The 25,559-nt window shown below is 52.2% G+C and overlaps 54 non-coding genes across 54 annotated transcripts; 11 read left to right on the forward strand and 43 right to left on the reverse strand.

Annotated features, from left to right (window-relative positions):
* Positions 1-10: 10 nt before the first annotated feature.
* Trnae-uuc lies at positions 11-82 on the reverse strand. Its single transcript has one exon. It is a non-coding gene; the product is annotated as a tRNA-Glu (tRNA).
* A 308-nt stretch (positions 83-390) lies between these two features.
* On the reverse strand, positions 391-463 carry Trnam-cau. Its single transcript has one exon. It is a non-coding gene; the product is annotated as a tRNA-Met (tRNA).
* A 978-nt stretch (positions 464-1,441) lies between these two features.
* Positions 1,442-1,513, forward strand: Trnag-ucc. Its single transcript has one exon. It is a non-coding gene; the product is annotated as a tRNA-Gly (tRNA).
* A 276-nt stretch (positions 1,514-1,789) lies between these two features.
* Positions 1,790-1,871, reverse strand: Trnas-aga. Its single transcript has one exon. It is a non-coding gene; the product is annotated as a tRNA-Ser (tRNA).
* Positions 1,872-2,010: 139 nt separating this feature from the next.
* On the reverse strand, positions 2,011-2,083 carry Trnak-uuu. Its single transcript has one exon. It is a non-coding gene; the product is annotated as a tRNA-Lys (tRNA).
* Positions 2,084-2,379: 296 nt separating this feature from the next.
* Trnae-uuc lies at positions 2,380-2,451 on the reverse strand. Its single transcript has one exon. It is a non-coding gene; the product is annotated as a tRNA-Glu (tRNA).
* Positions 2,452-2,759: 308 nt separating this feature from the next.
* Trnam-cau lies at positions 2,760-2,832 on the reverse strand. The gene has a single exon. It is a non-coding gene; the product is annotated as a tRNA-Met (tRNA).
* A 977-nt stretch (positions 2,833-3,809) lies between these two features.
* On the forward strand, positions 3,810-3,881 carry Trnag-ucc. The gene has a single exon. It is a non-coding gene; the product is annotated as a tRNA-Gly (tRNA).
* Positions 3,882-4,157: 276 nt separating this feature from the next.
* On the reverse strand, positions 4,158-4,239 carry Trnas-aga. Its single transcript has one exon. It is a non-coding gene; the product is annotated as a tRNA-Ser (tRNA).
* A 139-nt stretch (positions 4,240-4,378) lies between these two features.
* Positions 4,379-4,451, reverse strand: Trnak-uuu. Its single transcript has one exon. It is a non-coding gene; the product is annotated as a tRNA-Lys (tRNA).
* Positions 4,452-4,747: 296 nt separating this feature from the next.
* Trnae-uuc lies at positions 4,748-4,819 on the reverse strand. The gene has a single exon. It is a non-coding gene; the product is annotated as a tRNA-Glu (tRNA).
* A 308-nt stretch (positions 4,820-5,127) lies between these two features.
* Positions 5,128-5,200, reverse strand: Trnam-cau. Its single transcript has one exon. It is a non-coding gene; the product is annotated as a tRNA-Met (tRNA).
* Positions 5,201-6,177: 977 nt separating this feature from the next.
* On the forward strand, positions 6,178-6,249 carry Trnag-ucc. The gene has a single exon. It is a non-coding gene; the product is annotated as a tRNA-Gly (tRNA).
* A 276-nt stretch (positions 6,250-6,525) lies between these two features.
* Positions 6,526-6,607, reverse strand: Trnas-aga. The gene has a single exon. It is a non-coding gene; the product is annotated as a tRNA-Ser (tRNA).
* A 139-nt stretch (positions 6,608-6,746) lies between these two features.
* On the reverse strand, positions 6,747-6,819 carry Trnak-uuu. The gene has a single exon. It is a non-coding gene; the product is annotated as a tRNA-Lys (tRNA).
* A 296-nt stretch (positions 6,820-7,115) lies between these two features.
* On the reverse strand, positions 7,116-7,187 carry Trnae-uuc. The gene has a single exon. It is a non-coding gene; the product is annotated as a tRNA-Glu (tRNA).
* A 308-nt stretch (positions 7,188-7,495) lies between these two features.
* On the reverse strand, positions 7,496-7,568 carry Trnam-cau. Its single transcript has one exon. It is a non-coding gene; the product is annotated as a tRNA-Met (tRNA).
* Positions 7,569-8,544: 976 nt separating this feature from the next.
* On the forward strand, positions 8,545-8,616 carry Trnag-ucc. Its single transcript has one exon. It is a non-coding gene; the product is annotated as a tRNA-Gly (tRNA).
* Positions 8,617-8,892: 276 nt separating this feature from the next.
* Positions 8,893-8,974, reverse strand: Trnas-aga. The gene has a single exon. It is a non-coding gene; the product is annotated as a tRNA-Ser (tRNA).
* A 139-nt stretch (positions 8,975-9,113) lies between these two features.
* Trnak-uuu lies at positions 9,114-9,186 on the reverse strand. The gene has a single exon. It is a non-coding gene; the product is annotated as a tRNA-Lys (tRNA).
* Positions 9,187-9,482: 296 nt separating this feature from the next.
* Positions 9,483-9,554, reverse strand: Trnae-uuc. Its single transcript has one exon. It is a non-coding gene; the product is annotated as a tRNA-Glu (tRNA).
* A 308-nt stretch (positions 9,555-9,862) lies between these two features.
* On the reverse strand, positions 9,863-9,935 carry Trnam-cau. Its single transcript has one exon. It is a non-coding gene; the product is annotated as a tRNA-Met (tRNA).
* Positions 9,936-10,911: 976 nt separating this feature from the next.
* Positions 10,912-10,983, forward strand: Trnag-ucc. The gene has a single exon. It is a non-coding gene; the product is annotated as a tRNA-Gly (tRNA).
* A 276-nt stretch (positions 10,984-11,259) lies between these two features.
* Positions 11,260-11,341, reverse strand: Trnas-aga. Its single transcript has one exon. It is a non-coding gene; the product is annotated as a tRNA-Ser (tRNA).
* A 139-nt stretch (positions 11,342-11,480) lies between these two features.
* On the reverse strand, positions 11,481-11,553 carry Trnak-uuu. The gene has a single exon. It is a non-coding gene; the product is annotated as a tRNA-Lys (tRNA).
* Positions 11,554-11,849: 296 nt separating this feature from the next.
* On the reverse strand, positions 11,850-11,921 carry Trnae-uuc. Its single transcript has one exon. It is a non-coding gene; the product is annotated as a tRNA-Glu (tRNA).
* Positions 11,922-12,229: 308 nt separating this feature from the next.
* Positions 12,230-12,302, reverse strand: Trnam-cau. The gene has a single exon. It is a non-coding gene; the product is annotated as a tRNA-Met (tRNA).
* A 978-nt stretch (positions 12,303-13,280) lies between these two features.
* Trnag-ucc lies at positions 13,281-13,352 on the forward strand. The gene has a single exon. It is a non-coding gene; the product is annotated as a tRNA-Gly (tRNA).
* A 276-nt stretch (positions 13,353-13,628) lies between these two features.
* Positions 13,629-13,710, reverse strand: Trnas-aga. Its single transcript has one exon. It is a non-coding gene; the product is annotated as a tRNA-Ser (tRNA).
* A 139-nt stretch (positions 13,711-13,849) lies between these two features.
* Trnak-uuu lies at positions 13,850-13,922 on the reverse strand. The gene has a single exon. It is a non-coding gene; the product is annotated as a tRNA-Lys (tRNA).
* A 296-nt stretch (positions 13,923-14,218) lies between these two features.
* Trnae-uuc lies at positions 14,219-14,290 on the reverse strand. Its single transcript has one exon. It is a non-coding gene; the product is annotated as a tRNA-Glu (tRNA).
* Positions 14,291-14,598: 308 nt separating this feature from the next.
* On the reverse strand, positions 14,599-14,671 carry Trnam-cau. The gene has a single exon. It is a non-coding gene; the product is annotated as a tRNA-Met (tRNA).
* A 978-nt stretch (positions 14,672-15,649) lies between these two features.
* Trnag-ucc lies at positions 15,650-15,721 on the forward strand. The gene has a single exon. It is a non-coding gene; the product is annotated as a tRNA-Gly (tRNA).
* Positions 15,722-15,997: 276 nt separating this feature from the next.
* Trnas-aga lies at positions 15,998-16,079 on the reverse strand. Its single transcript has one exon. It is a non-coding gene; the product is annotated as a tRNA-Ser (tRNA).
* A 139-nt stretch (positions 16,080-16,218) lies between these two features.
* Trnak-uuu lies at positions 16,219-16,291 on the reverse strand. Its single transcript has one exon. It is a non-coding gene; the product is annotated as a tRNA-Lys (tRNA).
* A 296-nt stretch (positions 16,292-16,587) lies between these two features.
* Trnae-uuc lies at positions 16,588-16,659 on the reverse strand. Its single transcript has one exon. It is a non-coding gene; the product is annotated as a tRNA-Glu (tRNA).
* A 308-nt stretch (positions 16,660-16,967) lies between these two features.
* On the reverse strand, positions 16,968-17,040 carry Trnam-cau. The gene has a single exon. It is a non-coding gene; the product is annotated as a tRNA-Met (tRNA).
* Positions 17,041-18,017: 977 nt separating this feature from the next.
* Positions 18,018-18,089, forward strand: Trnag-ucc. The gene has a single exon. It is a non-coding gene; the product is annotated as a tRNA-Gly (tRNA).
* Positions 18,090-18,365: 276 nt separating this feature from the next.
* Trnas-aga lies at positions 18,366-18,447 on the reverse strand. Its single transcript has one exon. It is a non-coding gene; the product is annotated as a tRNA-Ser (tRNA).
* Positions 18,448-18,586: 139 nt separating this feature from the next.
* On the reverse strand, positions 18,587-18,659 carry Trnak-uuu. Its single transcript has one exon. It is a non-coding gene; the product is annotated as a tRNA-Lys (tRNA).
* Positions 18,660-18,955: 296 nt separating this feature from the next.
* Positions 18,956-19,027, reverse strand: Trnae-uuc. The gene has a single exon. It is a non-coding gene; the product is annotated as a tRNA-Glu (tRNA).
* Positions 19,028-19,335: 308 nt separating this feature from the next.
* Trnam-cau lies at positions 19,336-19,408 on the reverse strand. The gene has a single exon. It is a non-coding gene; the product is annotated as a tRNA-Met (tRNA).
* Positions 19,409-20,385: 977 nt separating this feature from the next.
* Positions 20,386-20,457, forward strand: Trnag-ucc. The gene has a single exon. It is a non-coding gene; the product is annotated as a tRNA-Gly (tRNA).
* A 276-nt stretch (positions 20,458-20,733) lies between these two features.
* Positions 20,734-20,815, reverse strand: Trnas-aga. Its single transcript has one exon. It is a non-coding gene; the product is annotated as a tRNA-Ser (tRNA).
* Positions 20,816-20,954: 139 nt separating this feature from the next.
* Trnak-uuu lies at positions 20,955-21,027 on the reverse strand. Its single transcript has one exon. It is a non-coding gene; the product is annotated as a tRNA-Lys (tRNA).
* Positions 21,028-21,323: 296 nt separating this feature from the next.
* Positions 21,324-21,395, reverse strand: Trnae-uuc. The gene has a single exon. It is a non-coding gene; the product is annotated as a tRNA-Glu (tRNA).
* A 308-nt stretch (positions 21,396-21,703) lies between these two features.
* Positions 21,704-21,776, reverse strand: Trnam-cau. Its single transcript has one exon. It is a non-coding gene; the product is annotated as a tRNA-Met (tRNA).
* Positions 21,777-22,754: 978 nt separating this feature from the next.
* Positions 22,755-22,826, forward strand: Trnag-ucc. Its single transcript has one exon. It is a non-coding gene; the product is annotated as a tRNA-Gly (tRNA).
* Positions 22,827-23,102: 276 nt separating this feature from the next.
* Positions 23,103-23,184, reverse strand: Trnas-aga. The gene has a single exon. It is a non-coding gene; the product is annotated as a tRNA-Ser (tRNA).
* Positions 23,185-23,323: 139 nt separating this feature from the next.
* Positions 23,324-23,396, reverse strand: Trnak-uuu. The gene has a single exon. It is a non-coding gene; the product is annotated as a tRNA-Lys (tRNA).
* A 296-nt stretch (positions 23,397-23,692) lies between these two features.
* On the reverse strand, positions 23,693-23,764 carry Trnae-uuc. Its single transcript has one exon. It is a non-coding gene; the product is annotated as a tRNA-Glu (tRNA).
* Positions 23,765-24,072: 308 nt separating this feature from the next.
* Positions 24,073-24,145, reverse strand: Trnam-cau. The gene has a single exon. It is a non-coding gene; the product is annotated as a tRNA-Met (tRNA).
* Positions 24,146-25,123: 978 nt separating this feature from the next.
* Positions 25,124-25,195, forward strand: Trnag-ucc. The gene has a single exon. It is a non-coding gene; the product is annotated as a tRNA-Gly (tRNA).
* Positions 25,196-25,471: 276 nt separating this feature from the next.
* On the reverse strand, positions 25,472-25,553 carry Trnas-aga. The gene has a single exon. It is a non-coding gene; the product is annotated as a tRNA-Ser (tRNA).
* Positions 25,554-25,559: the final 6 nt, after the last annotated feature.

Consider the following 25,559-nt stretch of genomic DNA (forward strand, 5'->3'; position numbering starts at 1 on the left):
AAAACTTCCGTTCCGGTACCGGGAATCGAACCCGGGCCTCCTGGGTGAAAGCCAGGTATCCTAGCCACTAGACCACACCGGATTTGCTCGATAAGCGTGAGGTTTTCTCCGTCTCCTCTCGTATTTCGTGCTGAATCTGGACTCAGTGCAGTTCTCCGTTTGCGAGCATATTTGCGCCTACAGACTGGCATGGCGCACAGCCCGAAATTGACTATTCATTATTTTACTCCTAACAAGGGAGGAGAAAGATCAAAGTTGTACGTTGTCATAATTGGAAATAAACGTATTGACGCTGAGGCGTAGACTCCTTATGGATAACGAACGACAATTAAGTTCGTTCCCTAGCAACAGCAACGCCGTTAATTCAGCCATGATGTACAGCAAATTAAATGCCCCGGGTGAGGATCGAACTCACGACCTTAAGATTATGAGACTTACGCGCTACCTACTGCGCTACCGAGGCACGTTGCAAGTAACGTTACAGGAAACTTGGTAAGTCTCTCATATTAGAGATAGACAGTTCGCGCTTTCTCAAGAATCTGTTGTGTTGCTACACGTGCTTTCCCTACTTGCTAGATTAAACTGCTGCCGCAGTTTTTTCAACGGAACGCAGCACTGCCCGAGGTTACAGTACATCGCCCTTGCGGCACCTGAACACAGCGGCCTGTTGGGACAGGCCGACGTCAGAGTTCAGAAATAGCATACGACCGTTCAAGTACGGTCTATTGCGTGCTGCGTGTATGGTTCCTCTCACAGCGAATCCTGCTATACATTCCTGAGGCTGACGCAGCTCAGGCGAGGAATCGGCGCGGCAGCATTATAGCGAGAACAGCAGAACGATGCATCGGCCGGGAATCGAACCCGGGCCGTCCGCATGCTAAGCGAGCATTCACCAATTTTTTTTTTTTTCTTCTCATTTCTTTCGTTGCATTTGTTGGGGGCGGACGTCCGATGGCGCCCGTTCAAGTTCATCGTTGACTCGGTCTTTTATTACAGAGGGCAGATAACTCTCAGACCGAACACGCTGAGCTATCGTGCCGGCAAGCCTTAAGATTATGAGACTTACGCGCTGCCTACTGCACTACTGAGGCACATGCCATTGAACCAGCGATGCTCGTCAAGCTGCCCGTGCTTCCCGAGCACTTTTCTGCAGGGGAAAGTGGGATTGCCACCCAGCGACGTCGGATACAACCGAAAAAAGTGCTACACACGCGGAGTGCTCCACTACACTGCCTTAAAACGAATGCTCATCTCTATCGTGTGAGTAACCTTGCGGCCGCGGCGACTAGTCTTGCCCAAAGACGCAGCGTGCGTGGAGGCGCTACCCGAATGCGTGTGGATGCACCCTCCTACCTCGAAAAGCGCCTGCAGCTACTATCACCGTGGGCCGCTGCTGGCGGGCAGGAAGCCGACACAGCGGGGCGTTGCGAGCAGCGGCTGTGCGGTGGTGGTGTAATGGTGAGCATAGTTGCCTTCCAAGCAGTTGATCCGGGTTCGATTCCCGGCCACCGCAAATGGCGCTAGTTTTTTTCGTATGAGTATGTGAGCCAGGTGCTGTTAAATGAAGGTTTTTTTCGTCGTAGCTCCACGCAGACCATCCTGTAGTATGTCCCGACTTGTCCCGACTTTGCTCGGCTGACGCGAAAGCTGACGCTTGGAATTCGCCCTTATCAAAAGGACAGGCACTATAAACGGCTGTGAGAGGCGAGGTGTGGAGAGGTACCAAAACGACAGGCAATCTGCGAAATTTTCTGCTCGTTGTTCTTAAACAAAAAAAAGAAAAATCCGACGCAGTCGGTAGGACTCGAACCTACGCTCCCAGAGGGAATCTGATTTCTAGTCAGACGCCTTAACCACTCGGCCACGACTGCTCGTAACCCAAGTTTCCCTGGAATCGTGAAAAATCCAACCGGTCTGCGCAGAATGTTGACAGGAAACGAACTCCGTGCACTGATTACGGCAGGGCTACCATCGCTACGAGACGAGCCATTACGGAAACGTTAAAATCTTCGCCCGGACAGGGACTTGAACCCTGGACCCTTAGGTTAAAAGCCTAATGCTCTACCGACTGAGCTATCCGGGCTCACGCTCGTTGTGGATGGAGCGGCTGCAAGCAATGTAAATAACTGGAACGCGTGTGTAGGCGTACTACGGTAATTTCTGGCTTCTGGCGCAACTGGCGACTTCACCGACTTCCCACTGACGCTGGTAGCAGCCCAACCACGGACCAGTGCCTCTTCTCCCTTTATTCCGGTGCCGACAGTAATTGCATCATGTGCCTGTTTTCCCCGATTACGTTCGGTCGAAGCTTCGGAAGGTGGGCGACAAACGACAGTTCGAAGGCCAAAACATGGAGCGTTGTGTGCGCAAAAACTTCCGTTCCGGTACCGGGAATCGAACCCGGGCCTCCTGGGTGAAAGCCAGGTATCCTAGCCACTAGACCACACCGGATTTGCTCGATAAGCGTGAGGTTTTCTCCGTCTCCTCTCGTATTTCGTGCTGAATCTGGACTCAGTGCAGTTCTCCGTTTGCGAGCATATTTGCGCCTACAGACTGGCATGGCGCACAGCCCGAAATTGACTATTCATTATTTTACTCCTAACAAGGGAGGAGAAAGATCAAAGTTGTACGTTGTCATAATTGGAAATAAACGTATTGACGCTGAGGCGTAGACTCCTTATGGATAACGAACGACAATTAAGTTCGTTCCCTAGCAACAGCAACGCCGTTAATTCAGCCATGATGTACAGCAAATTAAATGCCCCGGGTGAGGATCGAACTCACGACCTTAAGATTATGAGACTTACGCGCTACCTACTGCGCTACCGAGGCACGTTGCAAGTAACGTTACAGGAAACTTGGTAAGTCTCTCATATTAGAGATAGACAGTTCGCGCTTTCTCAAGAATCTGTTGTGTTGCTACACGTGCTTTCCCTACTTGCTAGATTAAACTGCTGCCGCAGTTTTTTCAACGGAACGCAGCACTGCCCGAGGTTACAGTACATCGCCCTTGCGGCACCTGAACACAGCGGCCTGTTGGGACAGGCCGACGTCAGAGTTCAGAAATAGCATACGACCGTTCAAGTACGGTCTATTGCGTGCTGCGTGTATGGTTCCTCTCACAGCGAATCCTGCTATACATTCCTGAGGCTGACGCAGCTCAGGCGAGGAATCGGCGCGGCAGCATTATAGCGAGAACAGCAGAACGATGCATCGGCCGGGAATCGAACCCGGGCCGTCCGCATGCTAAGCGAGCATTCACCAATTTTTTTTTTTTCTTCTCATTTCTTTCGTTGCATTTGTTGGGGGCGGACGTCCGATGGCGCCCGTTCAAGTTCATCGTTGACTCGGTCTTTTATTACAGAGGGCAGATAACTCTCAGACCGAACACGCTGAGCTATCGTGCCGGCAAGCCTTAAGATTATGAGACTTACGCGCTGCCTACTGCACTACTGAGGCACATGCCATTGAACCAGCGATGCTCGTCAAGCTGCCCGTGCTTCCCGAGCACTTTTCTGCAGGGGAAAGTGGGATTGCCACCCAGCGACGTCGGATACAACCGAAAAAAGTGCTACACACGCGGAGTGCTCCACTACACTGCCTTAAAACGAATGCTCATCTCTATCGTGTGAGTAACCTTGCGGCCGCGGCGACTAGTCTTGCCCAAAGACGCAGCGTGCGTGGAGGCGCTACCCGAATGCGTGTGGATGCACCCTCCTACCTCGAAAAGCGCCTGCAGCTACTATCACCGTGGGCCGCTGCTGGCGGGCAGGAAGCCGACACAGCGGGGCGTTGCGAGCAGCGGCTGTGCGGTGGTGGTGTAATGGTGAGCATAGTTGCCTTCCAAGCAGTTGATCCGGGTTCGATTCCCGGCCACCGCAAATGGCGCTAGTTTTTTTCGTATGAGTATGTGAGCCAGGTGCTGTTAAATGAAGGTTTTTTTCGTCGTAGCTCCACGCAGACCATCCTGTAGTATGTCCCGACTTGTCCCGACTTTGCTCGGCTGACGCGAAAGCTGACGCTTGGAATTCGCCCTTATCAAAAGGACAGGCACTATAAACGGCTGTGAGAGGCGAGGTGTGGAGAGGTACCAAAACGACAGGCAATCTGCGAAATTTTCTGCTCGTTGTTCTTAAACAAAAAAAAGAAAAATCCGACGCAGTCGGTAGGACTCGAACCTACGCTCCCAGAGGGAATCTGATTTCTAGTCAGACGCCTTAACCACTCGGCCACGACTGCTCGTAACCCAAGTTTCCCTGGAATCGTGAAAAATCCAACCGGTCTGCGCAGAATGTTGACAGGAAACGAACTCCGTGCACTGATTACGGCAGGGCTACCATCGCTACGAGACGAGCCATTACGGAAACGTTAAAATCTTCGCCCGGACAGGGACTTGAACCCTGGACCCTTAGGTTAAAAGCCTAATGCTCTACCGACTGAGCTATCCGGGCTCACGCTCGTTGTGGATGGAGCGGCTGCAAGCAATGTAAATAACTGGAACGCGTGTGTAGGCGTACTACGGTAATTTCTGGCTTCTGGCGCAACTGGCGACTTCACCGACTTCCCACTGACGCTGGTAGCAGCCCAACCACGGACCAGTGCCTCTTCTCCCTTTATTCCGGTGCCGACAGTAATTGCATCATGTGCCTGTTTTCCCCGATTACGTTCGGTCGAAGCTTCGGAAGGTGGGCGACAAACGACAGTTCGAAGGCCAAAACATGGAGCGTTGTGTGCGCAAAAACTTCCGTTCCGGTACCGGGAATCGAACCCGGGCCTCCTGGGTGAAAGCCAGGTATCCTAGCCACTAGACCACACCGGATTTGCTCGATAAGCGTGAGGTTTTCTCCGTCTCCTCTCGTATTTCGTGCTGAATCTGGACTCAGTGCAGTTCTCCGTTTGCGAGCATATTTGCGCCTACAGACTGGCATGGCGCACAGCCCGAAATTGACTATTCATTATTTTACTCCTAACAAGGGAGGAGAAAGATCAAAGTTGTACGTTGTCATAATTGGAAATAAACGTATTGACGCTGAGGCGTAGACTCCTTATGGATAACGAACGACAATTAAGTTCGTTCCCTAGCAACAGCAACGCCGTTAATTCAGCCATGATGTACAGCAAATTAAATGCCCCGGGTGAGGATCGAACTCACGACCTTAAGATTATGAGACTTACGCGCTACCTACTGCGCTACCGAGGCACGTTGCAAGTAACGTTACAGGAAACTTGGTAAGTCTCTCATATTAGAGATAGACAGTTCGCGCTTTCTCAAGAATCTGTTGTGTTGCTACACGTGCTTTCCCTACTTGCTAGATTAAACTGCTGCCGCAGTTTTTTCAACGGAACGCAGCACTGCCCGAGGTTACAGTACATCGCCCTTGCGGCACCTGAACACAGCGGCCTGTTGGGACAGGCCGACGTCAGAGTTCAGAAATAGCATACGACCGTTCAAGTACGGTCTATTGCGTGCTGCGTGTATGGTTCCTCTCACAGCGAATCCTGCTATACATTCCTGAGGCTGACGCAGCTCAGGCGAGGAATCGGCGCGGCAGCATTATAGCGAGAACAGCAGAACGATGCATCGGCCGGGAATCGAACCCGGGCCGTCCGCATGCTAAGCGAGCATTCACCAATTTTTTTTTTTTCTTCTCATTTCTTTCGTTGCATTTGTTGGGGGCGGACGTCCGATGGCGCCCGTTCAAGTTCATCGTTGACTCGGTCTTTTATTACAGAGGGCAGATAACTCTCAGACCGAACACGCTGAGCTATCGTGCCGGCAAGCCTTAAGATTATGAGACTTACGCGCTGCCTACTGCACTACTGAGGCACATGCCATTGAACCAGCGATGCTCGTCAAGCTGCCCGTGCTTCCCGAGCACTTTTCTGCAGGGGAAAGTGGGATTGCCACCCAGCGACGTCGGATACAACCGAAAAAAGTGCTACACACGCGGAGTGCTCCACTACACTGCCTTAAAACGAATGCTCATCTCTATCGTGTGAGTAACCTTGCGGCCGCGGCGACTAGTCTTGCCCAAAGACGCAGCGTGCGTGGAGGCGCTACCCGAATGCGTGTGGATGCACCCTCCTACCTCGAAAAGCGCCTGCAGCTACTATCACCGTGGGCCGCTGCTGGCGGGCAGGAAGCCGACACAGCGGGGCGTTGCGAGCAGCGGCTGTGCGGTGGTGGTGTAATGGTGAGCATAGTTGCCTTCCAAGCAGTTGATCCGGGTTCGATTCCCGGCCACCGCAAATGGCGCTAGTTTTTTTCGTATGAGTATGTGAGCCAGGTGCTGTTAAATGAAGGTTTTTTTCGTCGTAGCTCCACGCAGACCATCCTGTAGTATGTCCCGACTTGTCCCGACTTTGCTCGGCTGACGCGAAAGCTGACGCTTGGAATTCGCCCTTATCAAAAGGACAGGCACTATAAACGGCTGTGAGAGGCGAGGTGTGGAGAGGTACCAAAACGACAGGCAATCTGCGAAATTTTCTGCTCGTTGTTCTTAAACAAAAAAAAGAAAAATCCGACGCAGTCGGTAGGACTCGAACCTACGCTCCCAGAGGGAATCTGATTTCTAGTCAGACGCCTTAACCACTCGGCCACGACTGCTCGTAACCCAAGTTTCCCTGGAATCGTGAAAAATCCAACCGGTCTGCGCAGAATGTTGACAGGAAACGAACTCCGTGCACTGATTACGGCAGGGCTACCATCGCTACGAGACGAGCCATTACGGAAACGTTAAAATCTTCGCCCGGACAGGGACTTGAACCCTGGACCCTTAGGTTAAAAGCCTAATGCTCTACCGACTGAGCTATCCGGGCTCACGCTCGTTGTGGATGGAGCGGCTGCAAGCAATGTAAATAACTGGAACGCGTGTGTAGGCGTACTACGGTAATTTCTGGCTTCTGGCGCAACTGGCGACTTCACCGACTTCCCACTGACGCTGGTAGCAGCCCAACCACGGACCAGTGCCTCTTCTCCCTTTATTCCGGTGCCGACAGTAATTGCATCATGTGCCTGTTTTCCCCGATTACGTTCGGTCGAAGCTTCGGAAGGTGGGCGACAAACGACAGTTCGAAGGCCAAAACATGGAGCGTTGTGTGCGCAAAAACTTCCGTTCCGGTACCGGGAATCGAACCCGGGCCTCCTGGGTGAAAGCCAGGTATCCTAGCCACTAGACCACACCGGATTTGCTCGATAAGCGTGAGGTTTTCTCCGTCTCCTCTCGTATTTCGTGCTGAATCTGGACTCAGTGCAGTTCTCCGTTTGCGAGCATATTTGCGCCTACAGACTGGCATGGCGCACAGCCCGAAATTGACTATTCATTATTTTACTCCTAACAAGGGAGGAGAAAGATCAAAGTTGTACGTTGTCATAATTGGAAATAAACGTATTGACGCTGAGGCGTAGACTCCTTATGGATAACGAACGACAATTAAGTTCGTTCCCTAGCAACAGCAACGCCGTTAATTCAGCCATGATGTACAGCAAATTAAATGCCCCGGGTGAGGATCGAACTCACGACCTTAAGATTATGAGACTTACGCGCTACCTACTGCGCTACCGAGGCACGTTGCAAGTAACGTTACAGGAAACTTGGTAAGTCTCTCATATTAGAGATAGACAGTTCGCGCTTTCTCAAGAATCTGTTGTGTTGCTACACGTGCTTTCCCTACTTGCTAGATTAAACTGCTGCCGCAGTTTTTTCAACGGAACGCAGCACTGCCCGAGGTTACAGTACATCGCCCTTGCGGCACCTGAACACAGCGGCCTGTTGGGACAGGCCGACGTCAGAGTTCAGAAATAGCATACGACCGTTCAAGTACGGTCTATTGCGTGCTGCGTGTATGGTTCCTCTCACAGCGAATCCTGCTATACATTCCTGAGGCTGACGCAGCTCAGGCGAGGAATCGGCGCGGCAGCATTATAGCGAGAACAGCAGAACGATGCATCGGCCGGGAATCGAACCCGGGCCGTCCGCATGCTAAGCGAGCATTCACCAATTTTTTTTTTTCTTCTCATTTCTTTCGTTGCATTTGTTGGGGGCGGACGTCCGATGGCGCCCGTTCAAGTTCATCGTTGACTCGGTCTTTTATTACAGAGGGCAGATAACTCTCAGACCGAACACGCTGAGCTATCGTGCCGGCAAGCCTTAAGATTATGAGACTTACGCGCTGCCTACTGCACTACTGAGGCACATGCCATTGAACCAGCGATGCTCGTCAAGCTGCCCGTGCTTCCCGAGCACTTTTCTGCAGGGGAAAGTGGGATTGCCACCCAGCGACGTCGGATACAACCGAAAAAAGTGCTACACACGCGGAGTGCTCCACTACACTGCCTTAAAACGAATGCTCATCTCTATCGTGTGAGTAACCTTGCGGCCGCGGCGACTAGTCTTGCCCAAAGACGCAGCGTGCGTGGAGGCGCTACCCGAATGCGTGTGGATGCACCCTCCTACCTCGAAAAGCGCCTGCAGCTACTATCACCGTGGGCCGCTGCTGGCGGGCAGGAAGCCGACACAGCGGGGCGTTGCGAGCAGCGGCTGTGCGGTGGTGGTGTAATGGTGAGCATAGTTGCCTTCCAAGCAGTTGATCCGGGTTCGATTCCCGGCCACCGCAAATGGCGCTAGTTTTTTTCGTATGAGTATGTGAGCCAGGTGCTGTTAAATGAAGGTTTTTTTCGTCGTAGCTCCACGCAGACCATCCTGTAGTATGTCCCGACTTGTCCCGACTTTGCTCGGCTGACGCGAAAGCTGACGCTTGGAATTCGCCCTTATCAAAAGGACAGGCACTATAAACGGCTGTGAGAGGCGAGGTGTGGAGAGGTACCAAAACGACAGGCAATCTGCGAAATTTTCTGCTCGTTGTTCTTAAACAAAAAAAAGAAAAATCCGACGCAGTCGGTAGGACTCGAACCTACGCTCCCAGAGGGAATCTGATTTCTAGTCAGACGCCTTAACCACTCGGCCACGACTGCTCGTAACCCAAGTTTCCCTGGAATCGTGAAAAATCCAACCGGTCTGCGCAGAATGTTGACAGGAAACGAACTCCGTGCACTGATTACGGCAGGGCTACCATCGCTACGAGACGAGCCATTACGGAAACGTTAAAATCTTCGCCCGGACAGGGACTTGAACCCTGGACCCCTAGGTTAAAAGCCTAATGCTCTACCGACTGAGCTATCCGGGCTCACGCTCGTTGTGGATGGAGCGGCTGCAAGCAATGTAAATAACTGGAACGCGTGTGTAGGCGTACTACGGTAATTTCTGGCTTCTGGCGCAACTGGCGACTTCATCGACTTCCCACTGACGCTGGTAGCAGCCCAACCACGGACCAGTGCCTCTTCTCCCTTTATTCCGGTGCCGACAGTAATTGCATCATGTGCCTGTTTTCCCCGATTACGTTCGGTCGAAGCTTCGGAAGGTGGGCGACAAACGACAGTTCGAAGGCCAAAACATGGAGCGTTGTGTGCGCAAAAACTTCCGTTCCGGTACCGGGAATCGAACCCGGGCCTCCTGGGTGAAAGCCAGGTATCCTAGCCACTAGACCACACCGGATTTGCTCGATAAGCGTGAGGTTTTCTCCGTCTCCTCTCGTATTTCGTGCTGAATCTGGACTCAGTGCAGTTCTCCGTTTGCGAGCATATTTGCGCCTACAGACTGGCATAGCGCACAGCCCGAAATTGACTATTCATTATTTTACTCCTAACAAGGGAGGAGAAAGATCAAAGTTGTACGTTGTCATAATTGGAAATAAACGTATTGACGCTGAGGCGTAGACTCCTTATGGATAACGAACGACAATTAAGTTCGTTCCCTAGCAACAGCAACGCCGTTAATTCAGCCATGATGTACAGCAAATTAAATGCCCCGGGTGAGGATCGAACTCACGACCTTAAGATTATGAGACTTACGCGCTACCTACTGCGCTACCGAGGCACGTTGCAAGTAACGTTACAGGAAACTTGGTAAGTCTCTCATATTAGAGATAGACAGTTCGCGCTTTCTCAAGAATCTGTTGTGTTGCTACACGTGCTTTCCCTACTTGCTAGATTAAACTGCTGCCGCAGTTTTTTCAACGGAACGCAGCACTGCCCGAGGTTACAGTACATCGCCCTTGCGGCACCTGAACACAGCGGCCTGTTGGGACAGGCCGACGTCAGAGTTCAGAAATAGCATACGACCGTTCAAGTACGGTCTATTGCGTGCTGCGTGTATGGTTCCTCTCACAGCGAATCCTGCTATACATTCCTGAGGCTGACGCAGCTCAGGCGAGGAATCGGCGCGGCAGCATTATAGCGAGAACAGCAGAACGATGCATCGGCCGGGAATCGAACCCGGGCCGTCCGCATGCTAAGCGAGCATTCACCAATTTTTTTTTTTCTTCTCATTTCTTTCGTTGCATTTGTTGGGGGCGGACGTCCGATGGCGCCCGTTCAAGTTCATCGTTGACTCGGTCTTTTATTACAGAGGGCAGATAACTCTCAGACCGAACACGCTGAGCTATCGTGCCGGCAAGCCTTAAGATTATGAGACTTACGCGCTGCCTACTGCACTACTGAGGCACATGCCATTGAACCAGCGATGCTCGTCAAGCTGCCCGTGCTTCCCGAGCACTTTTCTGCAGGGGAAAGTGGGATTGCCACCCAGCGACGTCGGATACAACCGAAAAAAGTGCTACACACGCGGAGTGCTCCACTACACTGCCTTAAAACGAATGCTCATCTCTATCGTGTGAGTAACCTTGCGGCCGCGGCGACTAGTCTTGCCCAAAGACGCAGCGTGCGTGGAGGCGCTACCCGAATGCGTGTGGATGCACCCTCCTACCTCGAAAAGCGCCTGCAGCTACTATCACCGTGGGCCGCTGCTGGCGGGCAGGAAGCCGACACAGCGGGGCGTTGCGAGCAGCGGCTGTGCGGTGGTGGTGTAATGGTGAGCATAGTTGCCTTCCAAGCAGTTGATCCGGGTTCGATTCCCGGCCACCGCAAATGGCGCTAGTTTTTTTCGTATGAGTATGTGAGCCAGGTGCTGTTAAATGAAGGTTTTTTTCGTCGTAGCTCCACGCAGACCATCCTGTAGTATGTCCCGACTTGTCCCGACTTTGCTCGGCTGACGCGAAAGCTGACGCTTGGAATTCGCCCTTATCAAAAGGACAGGCACTATAAACGGCTGTGAGAGGCGAGGTGTGGAGAGGTACCAAAACGACAGGCAATCTGCGAAATTTTCTGCTCGTTGTTCTTAAACAAAAAAAAGAAAAATCCGACGCAGTCGGTAGGACTCGAACCTACGCTCCCAGAGGGAATCTGATTTCTAGTCAGACGCCTTAACCACTCGGCCACGACTGCTCGTAACCCAAGTTTCCCTGGAATCGTGAAAAATCCAACCGGTCTGCGCAGAATGTTGACAGGAAACGAACTCCGTGCACTGATTACGGCAGGGCTACCATCGCTACGAGACGAGCCATTACGGAAACGTTAAAATCTTCGCCCGGACAGGGACTTGAACCCTGGACCCCTAGGTTAAAAGCCTAATGCTCTACCGACTGAGCTATCCGGGCTCACGCTCGTTGTGGATGGAGCGGCTGCAAGCAATGTAAATAACTGGAACGCGTGTGTAGGCGTACTACGGTAATTTCTGGCTTCTGGCGCAACTGGCGACTTCACCGACTTCCCACTGACGCTGGTAGCAGCCCAACCACGGACCAGTGCCTCTTCTCCCTTTATTCCGGTGCCGACAGTAATTGCATCATGTGCCTGTTTTCCCCGATTACGTTCGGTCGAAGCTTCGGAAGGTGGGCGACAAACGACAGTTCGAAGGCCAAAACATGGAGCGTTGTGTGCGCAAAAACTTCCGTTCCGGTACCGGGAATCGAACCCGGGCCTCCTGGGTGAAAGCCAGGTATCCTAGCCACTAGACCACACCGGATTTGCTCGATAAGCGTGAGGTTTTCTCCGTCTCCTCTCGTATTTCGTGCTGAATCTGGACTCAGTGCAGTTCTCCGTTTGCGAGCATATTTGCGCCTACAGACTGGCATGGCGCACAGCCCGAAATTGACTATTCATTATTTTACTCCTAACAAGGGAGGAGAAAGATCAAAGTTGTACGTTGTCATAATTGGAAATAAACGTATTGACGCTGAGGCGTAGACTCCTTATGGATAACGAACGACAATTAAGTTCGTTCCCTAGCAACAGCAACGCCGTTAATTCAGCCATGATGTACAGCAAATTAAATGCCCCGGGTGAGGATCGAACTCACGACCTTAAGATTATGAGACTTACGCGCTACCTACTGCGCTACCGAGGCACGTTGCAAGTAACGTTACAGGAAACTTGGTAAGTCTCTCATATTAGAGATAGACAGTTCGCGCTTTCTCAAGAATCTGTTGTGTTGCTACACGTGCTTTCCCTACTTGCTAGATTAAACTGCTGCCGCAGTTTTTTCAACGGAACGCAGCACTGCCCGAGGTTACAGTACATCGCCCTTGCGGCACCTGAACACAGCGGCCTGTTGGGACAGGCCGACGTCAGAGTTCAGAAATAGCATACGACCGTTCAAGTACGGTCTATTGCGTGCTGCGTGTATGGTTCCTCTCACAGCGAATCCTGCTATACATTCCTGAGGCTGACGCAGCTCAGGCGAGGAATCGGCGCGGCAGCATTATAGCGAGAACAGCAGAACGATGCATCGGCCGGGAATCGAACCCGGGCCGTCCGCATGCTAAGCGAGCATTCACCAATTTTTTTTTTTTTCTTCTCATTTCTTTCGTTGCATTTGTTGGGGGCGGACGTCCGATGGCGCCCGTTCAAGTTCATCGTTGACTCGGTCTTTTATTACAGAGGGCAGATAACTCTCAGACCGAACACGCTGAGCTATCGTGCCGGCAAGCCTTAAGATTATGAGACTTACGCGCTGCCTACTGCACTACTGAGGCACATGCCATTGAACCAGCGATGCTCGTCAAGCTGCCCGTGCTTCCCGAGCACTTTTCTGCAGGGGAAAGTGGGATTGCCACCCAGCGACGTCGGATACAACCGAAAAAAGTGCTACACACGCGGAGTGCTCCACTACACTGCCTTAAAACGAATGCTCATCTCTATCGTGTGAGTAACCTTGCGGCCGCGGCGACTAGTCTTGCCCAAAGACGCAGCGTGCGTGGAGGCGCTACCCGAATGCGTGTGGATGCACCCTCCTACCTCGAAAAGCGCCTGCAGCTACTATCACCGTGGGCCGCTGCTGGCGGGCAGGAAGCCGACACAGCGGGGCGTTGCGAGCAGCGGCTGTGCGGTGGTGGTGTAATGGTGAGCATAGTTGCCTTCCAAGCAGTTGATCCGGGTTCGATTCCCGGCCACCGCAAATGGCGCTAGTTTTTTTCGTATGAGTATGTGAGCCAGGTGCTGTTAAATGAAGGTTTTTTTCGTCGTAGCTCCACGCAGACCATCCTGTAGTATGTCCCGACTTGTCCCGACTTTGCTCGGCTGACGCGAAAGCTGACGCTTGGAATTCGCCCTTATCAAAAGGACAGGCACTATAAACGGCTGTGAGAGGCGAGGTGTGGAGAGGTACCAAAACGACAGGCAATCTGCGAAATTTTCTGCTCGTTGTTCTTAAACAAAAAAAAGAAAAATCCGACGCAGTCGGTAGGACTCGAACCTACGCTCCCAGAGGGAATCTGATTTCTAGTCAGACGCCTTAACCACTCGGCCACGACTGCTCGTAACCCAAGTTTCCCTGGAATCGTGAAAAATCCAACCGGTCTGCGCAGAATGTTGACAGGAAACGAACTCCGTGCACTGATTACGGCAGGGCTACCATCGCTACGAGACGAGCCATTACGGAAACGTTAAAATCTTCGCCCGGACAGGGACTTGAACCCTGGACCCCTAGGTTAAAAGCCTAATGCTCTACCGACTGAGCTATCCGGGCTCACGCTCGTTGTGGATGGAGCGGCTGCAAGCAATGTAAATAACTGGAACGCGTGTGTAGGCGTACTACGGTAATTTCTGGCTTCTGGCGCAACTGGCGACTTCACCGACTTCCCACTGACGCTGGTAGCAGCCCAACCACGGACCAGTGCCTCTTCTCCCTTTATTCCGGTGCCGACAGTAATTGCATCATGTGCCTGTTTTCCCCGATTACGTTCGGTCGAAGCTTCGGAAGGTGGGCGACAAACGACAGTTCGAAGGCCAAAACATGGAGCGTTGTGTGCGCAAAAACTTCCGTTCCGGTACCGGGAATCGAACCCGGGCCTCCTGGGTGAAAGCCAGGTATCCTAGCCACTAGACCACACCGGATTTGCTCGATAAGCGTGAGGTTTTCTCCGTCTCCTCTCGTATTTCGTGCTGAATCTGGACTCAGTGCAGTTCTCCGTTTGCGAGCATATTTGCGCCTACAGACTGGCATGGCGCACAGCCCGAAATTGACTATTCATTATTTTACTCCTAACAAGGGAGGAGAAAGATCAAAGTTGTACGTTGTCATAATTGGAAATAAACGTATTGACGCTGAGGCGTAGACTCCTTATGGATAACGAACGACAATTAAGTTCGTTCCCTAGCAACAGCAACGCCGTTAATTCAGCCATGATGTACAGCAAATTAAATGCCCCGGGTGAGGATCGAACTCACGACCTTAAGATTATGAGACTTACGCGCTACCTACTGCGCTACCGAGGCACGTTGCAAGTAACGTTACAGGAAACTTGGTAAGTCTCTCATATTAGAGATAGACAGTTCGCGCTTTCTCAAGAATCTGTTGTGTTGCTACACGTGCTTTCCCTACTTGCTAGATTAAACTGCTGCCGCAGTTTTTTCAACGGAACGCAGCACTGCCCGAGGTTACAGTACATCGCCCTTGCGGCACCTGAACACAGCGGCCTGTTGGGACAGGCCGACGTCAGAGTTCAGAAATAGCATACGACCGTTCAAGTACGGTCTATTGCGTGCTGCGTGTATGGTTCCTCTCACAGCGAATCCTGCTATACATTCCTGAGGCTGACGCAGCTCAGGCGAGGAATCGGCGCGGCAGCATTATAGCGAGAACAGCAGAACGATGCATCGGCCGGGAATCGAACCCGGGCCGTCCGCATGCTAAGCGAGCATTCACCAATTTTTTTTTTTTTCTTCTCATTTCTTTCGTTGCATTTGTTGGGGGCGGACGTCCGATGGCGCCCGTTCAAGTTCATCGTTGACTCGGTCTTTTATTACAGAGGGCAGATAACTCTCAGACCGAACACGCTGAGCTATCGTGCCGGCAAGCCTTAAGATTATGAGACTTACGCGCTGCCTACTGCACTACTGAGGCACATGCCATTGAACCAGCGATGCTCGTCAAGCTGCCCGTGCTTCCCGAGCACTTTTCTGCAGGGGAAAGTGGGATTGCCACCCAGCGACGTCGGATACAACCGAAAAAAGTGCTACACACGCGGAGTGCTCCACTACACTGCCTTAAAACGAATGCTCATCTCTATCGTGTGAGTAACCTTGCGGCCGCGGCGACTAGTCTTGCCCAAAGACGCAGCGTGCGTGGAGGCGCTACCCGAATGCGTGTGGATGCACCCTCCTACCTCGAAAAGCGCCTGCAGCTACTATCACCGTGGGCCGCTGCTGGCGGGCAGGAAGCCGACACAGCGGGGCGTTGCGAGCAGCGGCTGTGCGGTGGTGGTGTAATGGTGAGCATAGTTGCCTTCCAAGCAGTTGATCCGGGTTCGATTCCCGGCCACCGCAAATGGCGCTAGTTTTTTTCGTATGAGTATGTGAGCCAGGTGCTGTTAAATGAAGGTTTTTTTCGTCGTAGCTCCACGCAGACCATCCTGTAGTATGTCCCGACTTGTCCCGACTTTGCTCGGCTGACGCGAAAGCTGACGCTTGGAATTCGCCCTTATCAAAAGGACAGGCACTATAAACGGCTGTGAGAGGCGAGGTGTGGAGAGGTACCAAAACGACAGGCAATCTGCGAAATTTTCTGCTCGTTGTTCTTAAACAAAAAAAAGAAAAATCCGACGCAGTCGGTAGGACTCGAACCTACGCTCCCAGAGGGAATCTGATTTCTAGTCAGACGCCTTAACCACTCGGCCACGACTGCTCGTAACCCAAGTTTCCCTGGAATCGTGAAAAATCCAACCGGTCTGCGCAGAATGTTGACAGGAAACGAACTCCGTGCACTGATTACGGCAGGGCTACCATCGCTACGAGACGAGCCATTACGGAAACGTTAAAATCTTCGCCCGGACAGGGACTTGAACCCTGGACCCTTAGGTTAAAAGCCTAATGCTCTACCGACTGAGCTATCCGGGCTCACGCTCGTTGTGGATGGAGCGGCTGCAAGCAATGTAAATAACTGGAACGCGTGTGTAGGCGTACTACGGTAATTTCTGGCTTCTGGCGCAACTGGCGACTTCACCGACTTCCCACTGACGCTGGTAGCAGCCCAACCACGGACCAGTGCCTCTTCTCCCTTTATTCCGGTGCCGACAGTAATTGCATCATGTGCCTGTTTTCCCCGATTACGTTCGGTCGAAGCTTCGGAAGGTGGGCGACAAACGACAGTTCGAAGGCCAAAACATGGAGCGTTGTGTGCGCAAAAACTTCCGTTCCGGTACCGGGAATCGAACCCGGGCCTCCTGGGTGAAAGCCAGGTATCCTAGCCACTAGACCACACCGGATTTGCTCGATAAGCGTGAGGTTTTCTCCGTCTCCTCTCGTATTTCGTGCTGAATCTGGACTCAGTGCAGTTCTCCGTTTGCGAGCATATTTGCGCCTACAGACTGGCATGGCGCACAGCCCGAAATTGACTATTCATTATTTTACTCCTAACAAGGGAGGAGAAAGATCAAAGTTGTACGTTGTCATAATTGGAAATAAACGTATTGACGCTGAGGCGTAGACTCCTTATGGATAACGAACGACAATTAAGTTCGTTCCCTAGCAACAGCAACGCCGTTAATTCAGCCATGATGTACAGCAAATTAAATGCCCCGGGTGAGGATCGAACTCACGACCTTAAGATTATGAGACTTACGCGCTACCTACTGCGCTACCGAGGCACGTTGCAAGTAACGTTACAGGAAACTTGGTAAGTCTCTCATATTAGAGATAGACAGTTCGCGCTTTCTCAAGAATCTGTTGTGTTGCTACACGTGCTTTCCCTACTTGCTAGATTAAACTGCTGCCGCAGTTTTTTCAACGGAACGCAGCACTGCCCGAGGTTACAGTACATCGCCCTTGCGGCACCTGAACACAGCGGCCTGTTGGGACAGGCCGACGTCAGAGTTCAGAAATAGCATACGACCGTTCAAGTACGGTCTATTGCGTGCTGCGTGTATGGTTCCTCTCACAGCGAATCCTGCTATACATTCCTGAGGCTGACGCAGCTCAGGCGAGGAATCGGCGCGGCAGCATTATAGCGAGAACAGCAGAACGATGCATCGGCCGGGAATCGAACCCGGGCCGTCCGCATGCTAAGCGAGCATTCACCAATTTTTTTTTTTTCTTCTCATTTCTTTCGTTGCATTTGTTGGGGGCGGACGTCCGATGGCGCCCGTTCAAGTTCATCGTTGACTCGGTCTTTTATTACAGAGGGCAGATAACTCTCAGACCGAACACGCTGAGCTATCGTGCCGGCAAGCCTTAAGATTATGAGACTTACGCGCTGCCTACTGCACTACTGAGGCACATGCCATTGAACCAGCGATGCTCGTCAAGCTGCCCGTGCTTCCCGAGCACTTTTCTGCAGGGGAAAGTGGGATTGCCACCCAGCGACGTCGGATACAACCGAAAAAAGTGCTACACACGCGGAGTGCTCCACTACACTGCCTTAAAACGAATGCTCATCTCTATCGTGTGAGTAACCTTGCGGCCGCGGCGACTAGTCTTGCCCAAAGACGCAGCGTGCGTGGAGGCGCTACCCGAATGCGTGTGGATGCACCCTCCTACCTCGAAAAGCGCCTGCAGCTACTATCACCGTGGGCCGCTGCTGGCGGGCAGGAAGCCGACACAGCGGGGCGTTGCGAGCAGCGGCTGTGCGGTGGTGGTGTAATGGTGAGCATAGTTGCCTTCCAAGCAGTTGATCCGGGTTCGATTCCCGGCCACCGCAAATGGCGCTAGTTTTTTTCGTATGAGTATGTGAGCCAGGTGCTGTTAAATGAAGGTTTTTTTCGTCGTAGCTCCACGCAGACCATCCTGTAGTATGTCCCGACTTGTCCCGACTTTGCTCGGCTGACGCGAAAGCTGACGCTTGGAATTCGCCCTTATCAAAAGGACAGGCACTATAAACGGCTGTGAGAGGCGAGGTGTGGAGAGGTACCAAAACGACAGGCAATCTGCGAAATTTTCTGCTCGTTGTTCTTAAACAAAAAAAAGAAAAATCCGACGCAGTCGGTAGGACTCGAACCTACGCTCCCAGAGGGAATCTGATTTCTAGTCAGACGCCTTAACCACTCGGCCACGACTGCTCGTAACCCAAGTTTCCCTGGAATCGTGAAAAATCCAACCGGTCTGCGCAGAATGTTGACAGGAAACGAACTCCGTGCACTGATTACGGCAGGGCTACCATCGCTACGAGACGAGCCATTACGGAAACGTTAAAATCTTCGCCCGGACAGGGACTTGAACCCTGGACCCTTAGGTTAAAAGCCTAATGCTCTACCGACTGAGCTATCCGGGCTCACGCTCGTTGTGGATGGAGCGGCTGCAAGCAATGTAAATAACTGGAACGCGTGTGTAGGCGTACTACGGTAATTTCTGGCTTCTGGCGCAACTGGCGACTTCACCGACTTCCCACTGACGCTGGTAGCAGCCCAACCACGGACCAGTGCCTCTTCTCCCTTTATTCCGGTGCCGACAGTAATTGCATCATGTGCCTGTTTTCCCCGATTACGTTCGGTCGAAGCTTCGGAAGGTGGGCGACAAACGACAGTTCGAAGGCCAAAACATGGAGCGTTGTGTGCGCAAAAACTTCCGTTCCGGTACCGGGAATCGAACCCGGGCCTCCTGGGTGAAAGCCAGGTATCCTAGCCACTAGACCACACCGGATTTGCTCGATAAGCGTGAGGTTTTCTCCGTCTCCTCTCGTATTTCGTGCTGAATCTGGACTCAGTGCAGTTCTCCGTTTGCGAGCATATTTGCGCCTACAGACTGGCATGGCGCACAGCCCGAAATTGACTATTCATTATTTTACTCCTAACAAGGGAGGAGAAAGATCAAAGTTGTACGTTGTCATAATTGGAAATAAACGTATTGACGCTGAGGCGTAGACTCCTTATGGATAACGAACGACAATTAAGTTCGTTCCCTAGCAACAGCAACGCCGTTAATTCAGCCATGATGTACAGCAAATTAAATGCCCCGGGTGAGGATCGAACTCACGACCTTAAGATTATGAGACTTACGCGCTACCTACTGCGCTACCGAGGCACGTTGCAAGTAACGTTACAGGAAACTTGGTAAGTCTCTCATATTAGAGATAGACAGTTCGCGCTTTCTCAAGAATCTGTTGTGTTGCTACACGTGCTTTCCCTACTTGCTAGATTAAACTGCTGCCGCAGTTTTTTCAACGGAACGCAGCACTGCCCGAGGTTACAGTACATCGCCCTTGCGGCACCTGAACACAGCGGCCTGTTGGGACAGGCCGACGTCAGAGTTCAGAAATAGCATACGACCGTTCAAGTACGGTCTATTGCGTGCTGCGTGTATGGTTCCTCTCACAGCGAATCCTGCTATACATTCCTGAGGCTGACGCAGCTCAGGCGAGGAATCGGCGCGGCAGCATTATAGCGAGAACAGCAGAACGATGCATCGGCCGGGAATCGAACCCGGGCCGTCCGCATGCTAAGCGAGCATTCACCAATTTTTTTTTTTTCTTCTCATTTCTTTCGTTGCATTTGTTGGGGGCGGACGTCCGATGGCGCCCGTTCAAGTTCATCGTTGACTCGGTCTTTTATTACAGAGGGCAGATAACTCTCAGACCGAACACGCTGAGCTATCGTGCCGGCAAGCCTTAAGATTATGAGACTTACGCGCTGCCTACTGCACTACTGAGGCACATGCCATTGAACCAGCGATGCTCGTCAAGCTGCCCGTGCTTCCCGAGCACTTTTCTGCAGGGGAAAGTGGGATTGCCACCCAGCGACGTCGGATACAACCGAAAAAAGTGCTACACACGCGGAGTGCTCCACTACACTGCCTTAAAACGAATGCTCATCTCTATCGTGTGAGTAACCTTGCGGCCGCGGCGACTAGTCTTGCCCAAAGACGCAGCGTGCGTGGAGGCGCTACCCGAATGCGTGTGGATGCACCCTCCTACCTCGAAAAGCGCCTGCAGCTACTATCACCGTGGGCCGCTGCTGGCGGGCAGGAAGCCGACACAGCGGGGCGTTGCGAGCAGCGGCTGTGCGGTGGTGGTGTAATGGTGAGCATAGTTGCCTTCCAAGCAGTTGATCCGGGTTCGATTCCCGGCCACCGCAAATGGCGCTAGTTTTTTTCGTATGAGTATGTGAGCCAGGTGCTGTTAAATGAAGGTTTTTTTCGTCGTAGCTCCACGCAGACCATCCTGTAGTATGTCCCGACTTGTCCCGACTTTGCTCGGCTGACGCGAAAGCTGACGCTTGGAATTCGCCCTTATCAAAAGGACAGGCACTATAAACGGCTGTGAGAGGCGAGGTGTGGAGAGGTACCAAAACGACAGGCAATCTGCGAAATTTTCTGCTCGTTGTTCTTAAACAAAAAAAAGAAAAATCCGACGCAGTCGGTAGGACTCGAACCTACGCTCCCAGAGGGAATCTGATTTCTAGTCAGACGCCTTAACCACTCGGCCACGACTGCTCGTAACCCAAGTTTCCCTGGAATCGTGAAAAATCCAACCGGTCTGCGCAGAATGTTGACAGGAAACGAACTCCGTGCACTGATTACGGCAGGGCTACCATCGCTACGAGACGAGCCATTACGGAAACGTTAAAATCTTCGCCCGGACAGGGACTTGAACCCTGGACCCCTAGGTTAAAAGCCTAATGCTCTACCGACTGAGCTATCCGGGCTCACGCTCGTTGTGGATGGAGCGGCTGCAAGCAATGTAAATAACTGGAACGCGTGTGTAGGCGTACTACGGTAATTTCTGGCTTCTGGCGCAACTGGCGACTTCACCGACTTCCCACTGACGCTGGTAGCAGCCCAACCACGGACCAGTGCCTCTTCTCCCTTTATTCCGGTGCCGACAGTAATTGCATCATGTGCCTGTTTTCCCCGATTACGTTCGGTCGAAGCTTCGGAAGGTGGGCGACAAACGACAGTTCGAAGGCCAAAACATGGAGCGTTGTGTGCGCAAAAACTTCCGTTCCGGTACCGGGAATCGAACCCGGGCCTCCTGGGTGAAAGCCAGGTATCCTAGCCACTAGACCACACCGGATTTGCTCGATAAGCGTGAGGTTTTCTCCGTCTCCTCTCGTATTTCGTGCTGAATCTGGACTCAGTGCAGTTCTCCGTTTGCGAGCATATTTGCGCCTACAGACTGGCATGGCGCACAGCCCGAAATTGACTATTCATTATTTTACTCCTAACAAGGGAGGAGAAAGATCAAAGTTGTACGTTGTCATAATTGGAAATAAACGTATTGACGCTGAGGCGTAGACTCCTTATGGATAACGAACGACAATTAAGTTCGTTCCCTAGCAACAGCAACGCCGTTAATTCAGCCATGATGTACAGCAAATTAAATGCCCCGGGTGAGGATCGAACTCACGACCTTAAGATTATGAGACTTACGCGCTACCTACTGCGCTACCGAGGCACGTTGCAAGTAACGTTACAGGAAACTTGGTAAGTCTCTCATATTAGAGATAGACAGTTCGCGCTTTCTCAAGAATCTGTTGTGTTGCTACACGTGCTTTCCCTACTTGCTAGATTAAACTGCTGCCGCAGTTTTTTCAACGGAACGCAGCACTGCCCGAGGTTACAGTACATCGCCCTTGCGGCACCTGAACACAGCGGCCTGTTGGGACAGGCCGACGTCAGAGTTCAGAAATAGCATACGACCGTTCAAGTACGGTCTATTGCGTGCTGCGTGTATGGTTCCTCTCACAGCGAATCCTGCTATACATTCCTGAGGCTGACGCAGCTCAGGCGAGGAATCGGCGCGGCAGCATTATAGCGAGAACAGCAGAACGATGCATCGGCCGGGAATCGAACCCGGGCCGTCCGCATGCTAAGCGAGCATTCACCAATTTTTTTTTTTTTCTTCTCATTTCTTTCGTTGCATTTGTTGGGGGCGGACGTCCGATGGCGCCCGTTCAAGTTCATCGTTGACTCGGTCTTTTATTACAGAGGGCAGATAACTCTCAGACCGAACACGCTGAGCTATCGTGCCGGCAAGCCTTAAGATTATGAGACTTACGCGCTGCCTACTGCACTACTGAGGCACATGCCATTGAACCAGCGATGCTCGTCAAGCTGCCCGTGCTTCCCGAGCACTTTTCTGCAGGGGAAAGTGGGATTGCCACCCAGCGACGTCGGATACAACCGAAAAAAGTGCTACACACGCGGAGTGCTCCACTACACTGCCTTAAAACGAATGCTCATCTCTATCGTGTGAGTAACCTTGCGGCCGCGGCGACTAGTCTTGCCCAAAGACGCAGCGTGCGTGGAGGCGCTACCCGAATGCGTGTGGATGCACCCTCCTACCTCGAAAAGCGCCTGCAGCTACTATCACCGTGGGCCGCTGCTGGCGGGCAGGAAGCCGACACAGCGGGGCGTTGCGAGCAGCGGCTGTGCGGTGGTGGTGTAATGGTGAGCATAGTTGCCTTCCAAGCAGTTGATCCGGGTTCGATTCCCGGCCACCGCAAATGGCGCTAGTTTTTTTCGTATGAGTATGTGAGCCAGGTGCTGTTAAATGAAGGTTTTTTTCGTCGTAGCTCCACGCAGACCATCCTGTAGTATGTCCCGACTTGTCCCGACTTTGCTCGGCTGACGCGAAAGCTGACGCTTGGAATTCGCCCTTATCAAAAGGACAGGCACTATAAACGGCTGTGAGAGGCGAGGTGTGGAGAGGTACCAAAACGACAGGCAATCTGCGAAATTTTCTGCTCGTTGTTCTTAAACAAAAAAAAGAAAAATCCGACGCAGTCGGTAGGACTCGAACCTACGCTCCCAGAGGGAATCTGATTTCTAGTCAGACGCCTTAACCACTCGGCCACGACTGCTCGTAACCCAAGTTTCCCTGGAATCGTGAAAAATCCAACCGGTCTGCGCAGAATGTTGACAGGAAACGAACTCCGTGCACTGATTACGGCAGGGCTACCATCGCTACGAGACGAGCCATTACGGAAACGTTAAAATCTTCGCCCGGACAGGGACTTGAACCCTGGACCCTTAGGTTAAAAGCCTAATGCTCTACCGACTGAGCTATCCGGGCTCACGCTCGTTGTGGATGGAGCGGCTGCAAGCAATGTAAATAACTGGAACGCGTGTGTAGGCGTACTACGGTAATTTCTGGCTTCTGGCGCAACTGGCGACTTCACCGACTTCCCACTGACGCTGGTAGCAGCCCAACCACGGACCAGTGCCTCTTCTCCCTTTATTCCGGTGCCGACAGTAATTGCATCATGTGCCTGTTTTCCCCGATTACGTTCGGTCGAAGCTTCGGAAGGTGGGCGACAAACGACAGTTCGAAGGCCAAAACATGGAGCGTTGTGTGCGCAAAAACTTCCGTTCCGGTACCGGGAATCGAACCCGGGCCTCCTGGGTGAAAGCCAGGTATCCTAGCCACTAGACCACACCGGATTTGCTCGATAAGCGTGAGGTTTTCTCCGTCTCCTCTCGTATTTCGTGCTGAATCTGGACTCAGTGCAGTTCTCCGTTTGCGAGCATATTTGCGCCTACAGACTGGCATGGCGCACAGCCCGAAATTGACTATTCATTATTTTACTCCTAACAAGGGAGGAGAAAGATCAAAGTTGTACGTTGTCATAATTGGAAATAAACGTATTGACGCTGAGGCGTAGACTCCTTATGGATAACGAACGACAATTAAGTTCGTTCCCTAGCAACAGCAACGCCGTTAATTCAGCCATGATGTACAGCAAATTAAATGCCCCGGGTGAGGATCGAACTCACGACCTTAAGATTATGAGACTTACGCGCTACCTACTGCGCTACCGAGGCACGTTGCAAGTAACGTTACAGGAAACTTGGTAAGTCTCTCATATTAGAGATAGACAGTTCGCGCTTTCTCAAGAATCTGTTGTGTTGCTACACGTGCTTTCCCTACTTGCTAGATTAAACTGCTGCCGCAGTTTTTTCAACGGAACGCAGCACTGCCCGAGGTTACAGTACATCGCCCTTGCGGCACCTGAACACAGCGGCCTGTTGGGACAGGCCGACGTCAGAGTTCAGAAATAGCATACGACCGTTCAAGTACGGTCTATTGCGTGCTGCGTGTATGGTTCCTCTCACAGCGAATCCTGCTATACATTCCTGAGGCTGACGCAGCTCAGGCGAGGAATCGGCGCGGCAGCATTATAGCGAGAACAGCAGAACGATGCATCGGCCGGGAATCGAACCCGGGCCGTCCGCATGCTAAGCGAGCATTCACCAATTTTTTTTTTTTTCTTCTCATTTCTTTCGTTGCATTTGTTGGGGGCGGACGTCCGATGGCGCCCGTTCAAGTTCATCGTTGACTCGGTCTTTTATTACAGAGGGCAGATAACTCTCAGACCGAACACGCTGAGCTATCGTGCCGGCAAGCCTTAAGATTATGAGACTTACGCGCTGCCTACTGCACTACTGAGGCACATGCCATTGAACCAGCGATGCTCGTCAAGCTGCCCGTGCTTCCCGAGCACTTTTCTGCAGGGGAAAGTGGGATTGCCACCCAGCGACGTCGGATACAACCGAAAAAAGTGCTACACACGCGGAGTGCTCCACTACACTGCCTTAAAACGAATGCTCATCTCTATCGTGTGAGTAACCTTGCGGCCGCGGCGACTAGTCTTGCCCAAAGACGCAGCGTGCGTGGAGGCGCTACCCGAATGCGTGTGGATGCACCCTCCTACCTCGAAAAGCGCCTGCAGCTACTATCACCGTGGGCCGCTGCTGGCGGGCAGGAAGCCGACACAGCGGGGCGTTGCGAGCAGCGGCTGTGCGGTGGTGGTGTAATGGTGAGCATAGTTGCCTTCCAAGCAGTTGATCCGGGTTCGATTCCCGGCCACCGCAAATGGCGCTAGTTTTTTTCGTATGAGTATGTGAGCCAGGTGCTGTTAAATGAAGGTTTTTTTCGTCGTAGCTCCACGCAGACCATCCTGTAGTATGTCCCGACTTGTCCCGACTTTGCTCGGCTGACGCGAAAGCTGACGCTTGGAATTCGCCCTTATCAAAAGGACAGGCACTATAAACGGCTGTGAGAGGCGAGGTGTGGAGAGGTACCAAAACGACAGGCAATCTGCGAAATTTTCTGCTCGTTGTTCTTAAACAAAAAAAAGAAAAATCCGACGCAGTCGGTAGGACTCGAACCTACGCTCCCAGAGGGAATCTGATTTCTAGTCAGACGCCTTAACCACTCGGCCACGACTGCTCGTAA

This window comes from Schistocerca piceifrons, unplaced genomic scaffold (genome assembly GCF_021461385.2).
Source record: "Schistocerca piceifrons isolate TAMUIC-IGC-003096 unplaced genomic scaffold, iqSchPice1.1 HiC_scaffold_1243, whole genome shotgun sequence".
In the NCBI taxonomy this organism is placed as follows: domain Eukaryota; kingdom Metazoa; phylum Arthropoda; class Insecta; order Orthoptera; family Acrididae; genus Schistocerca; species Schistocerca piceifrons.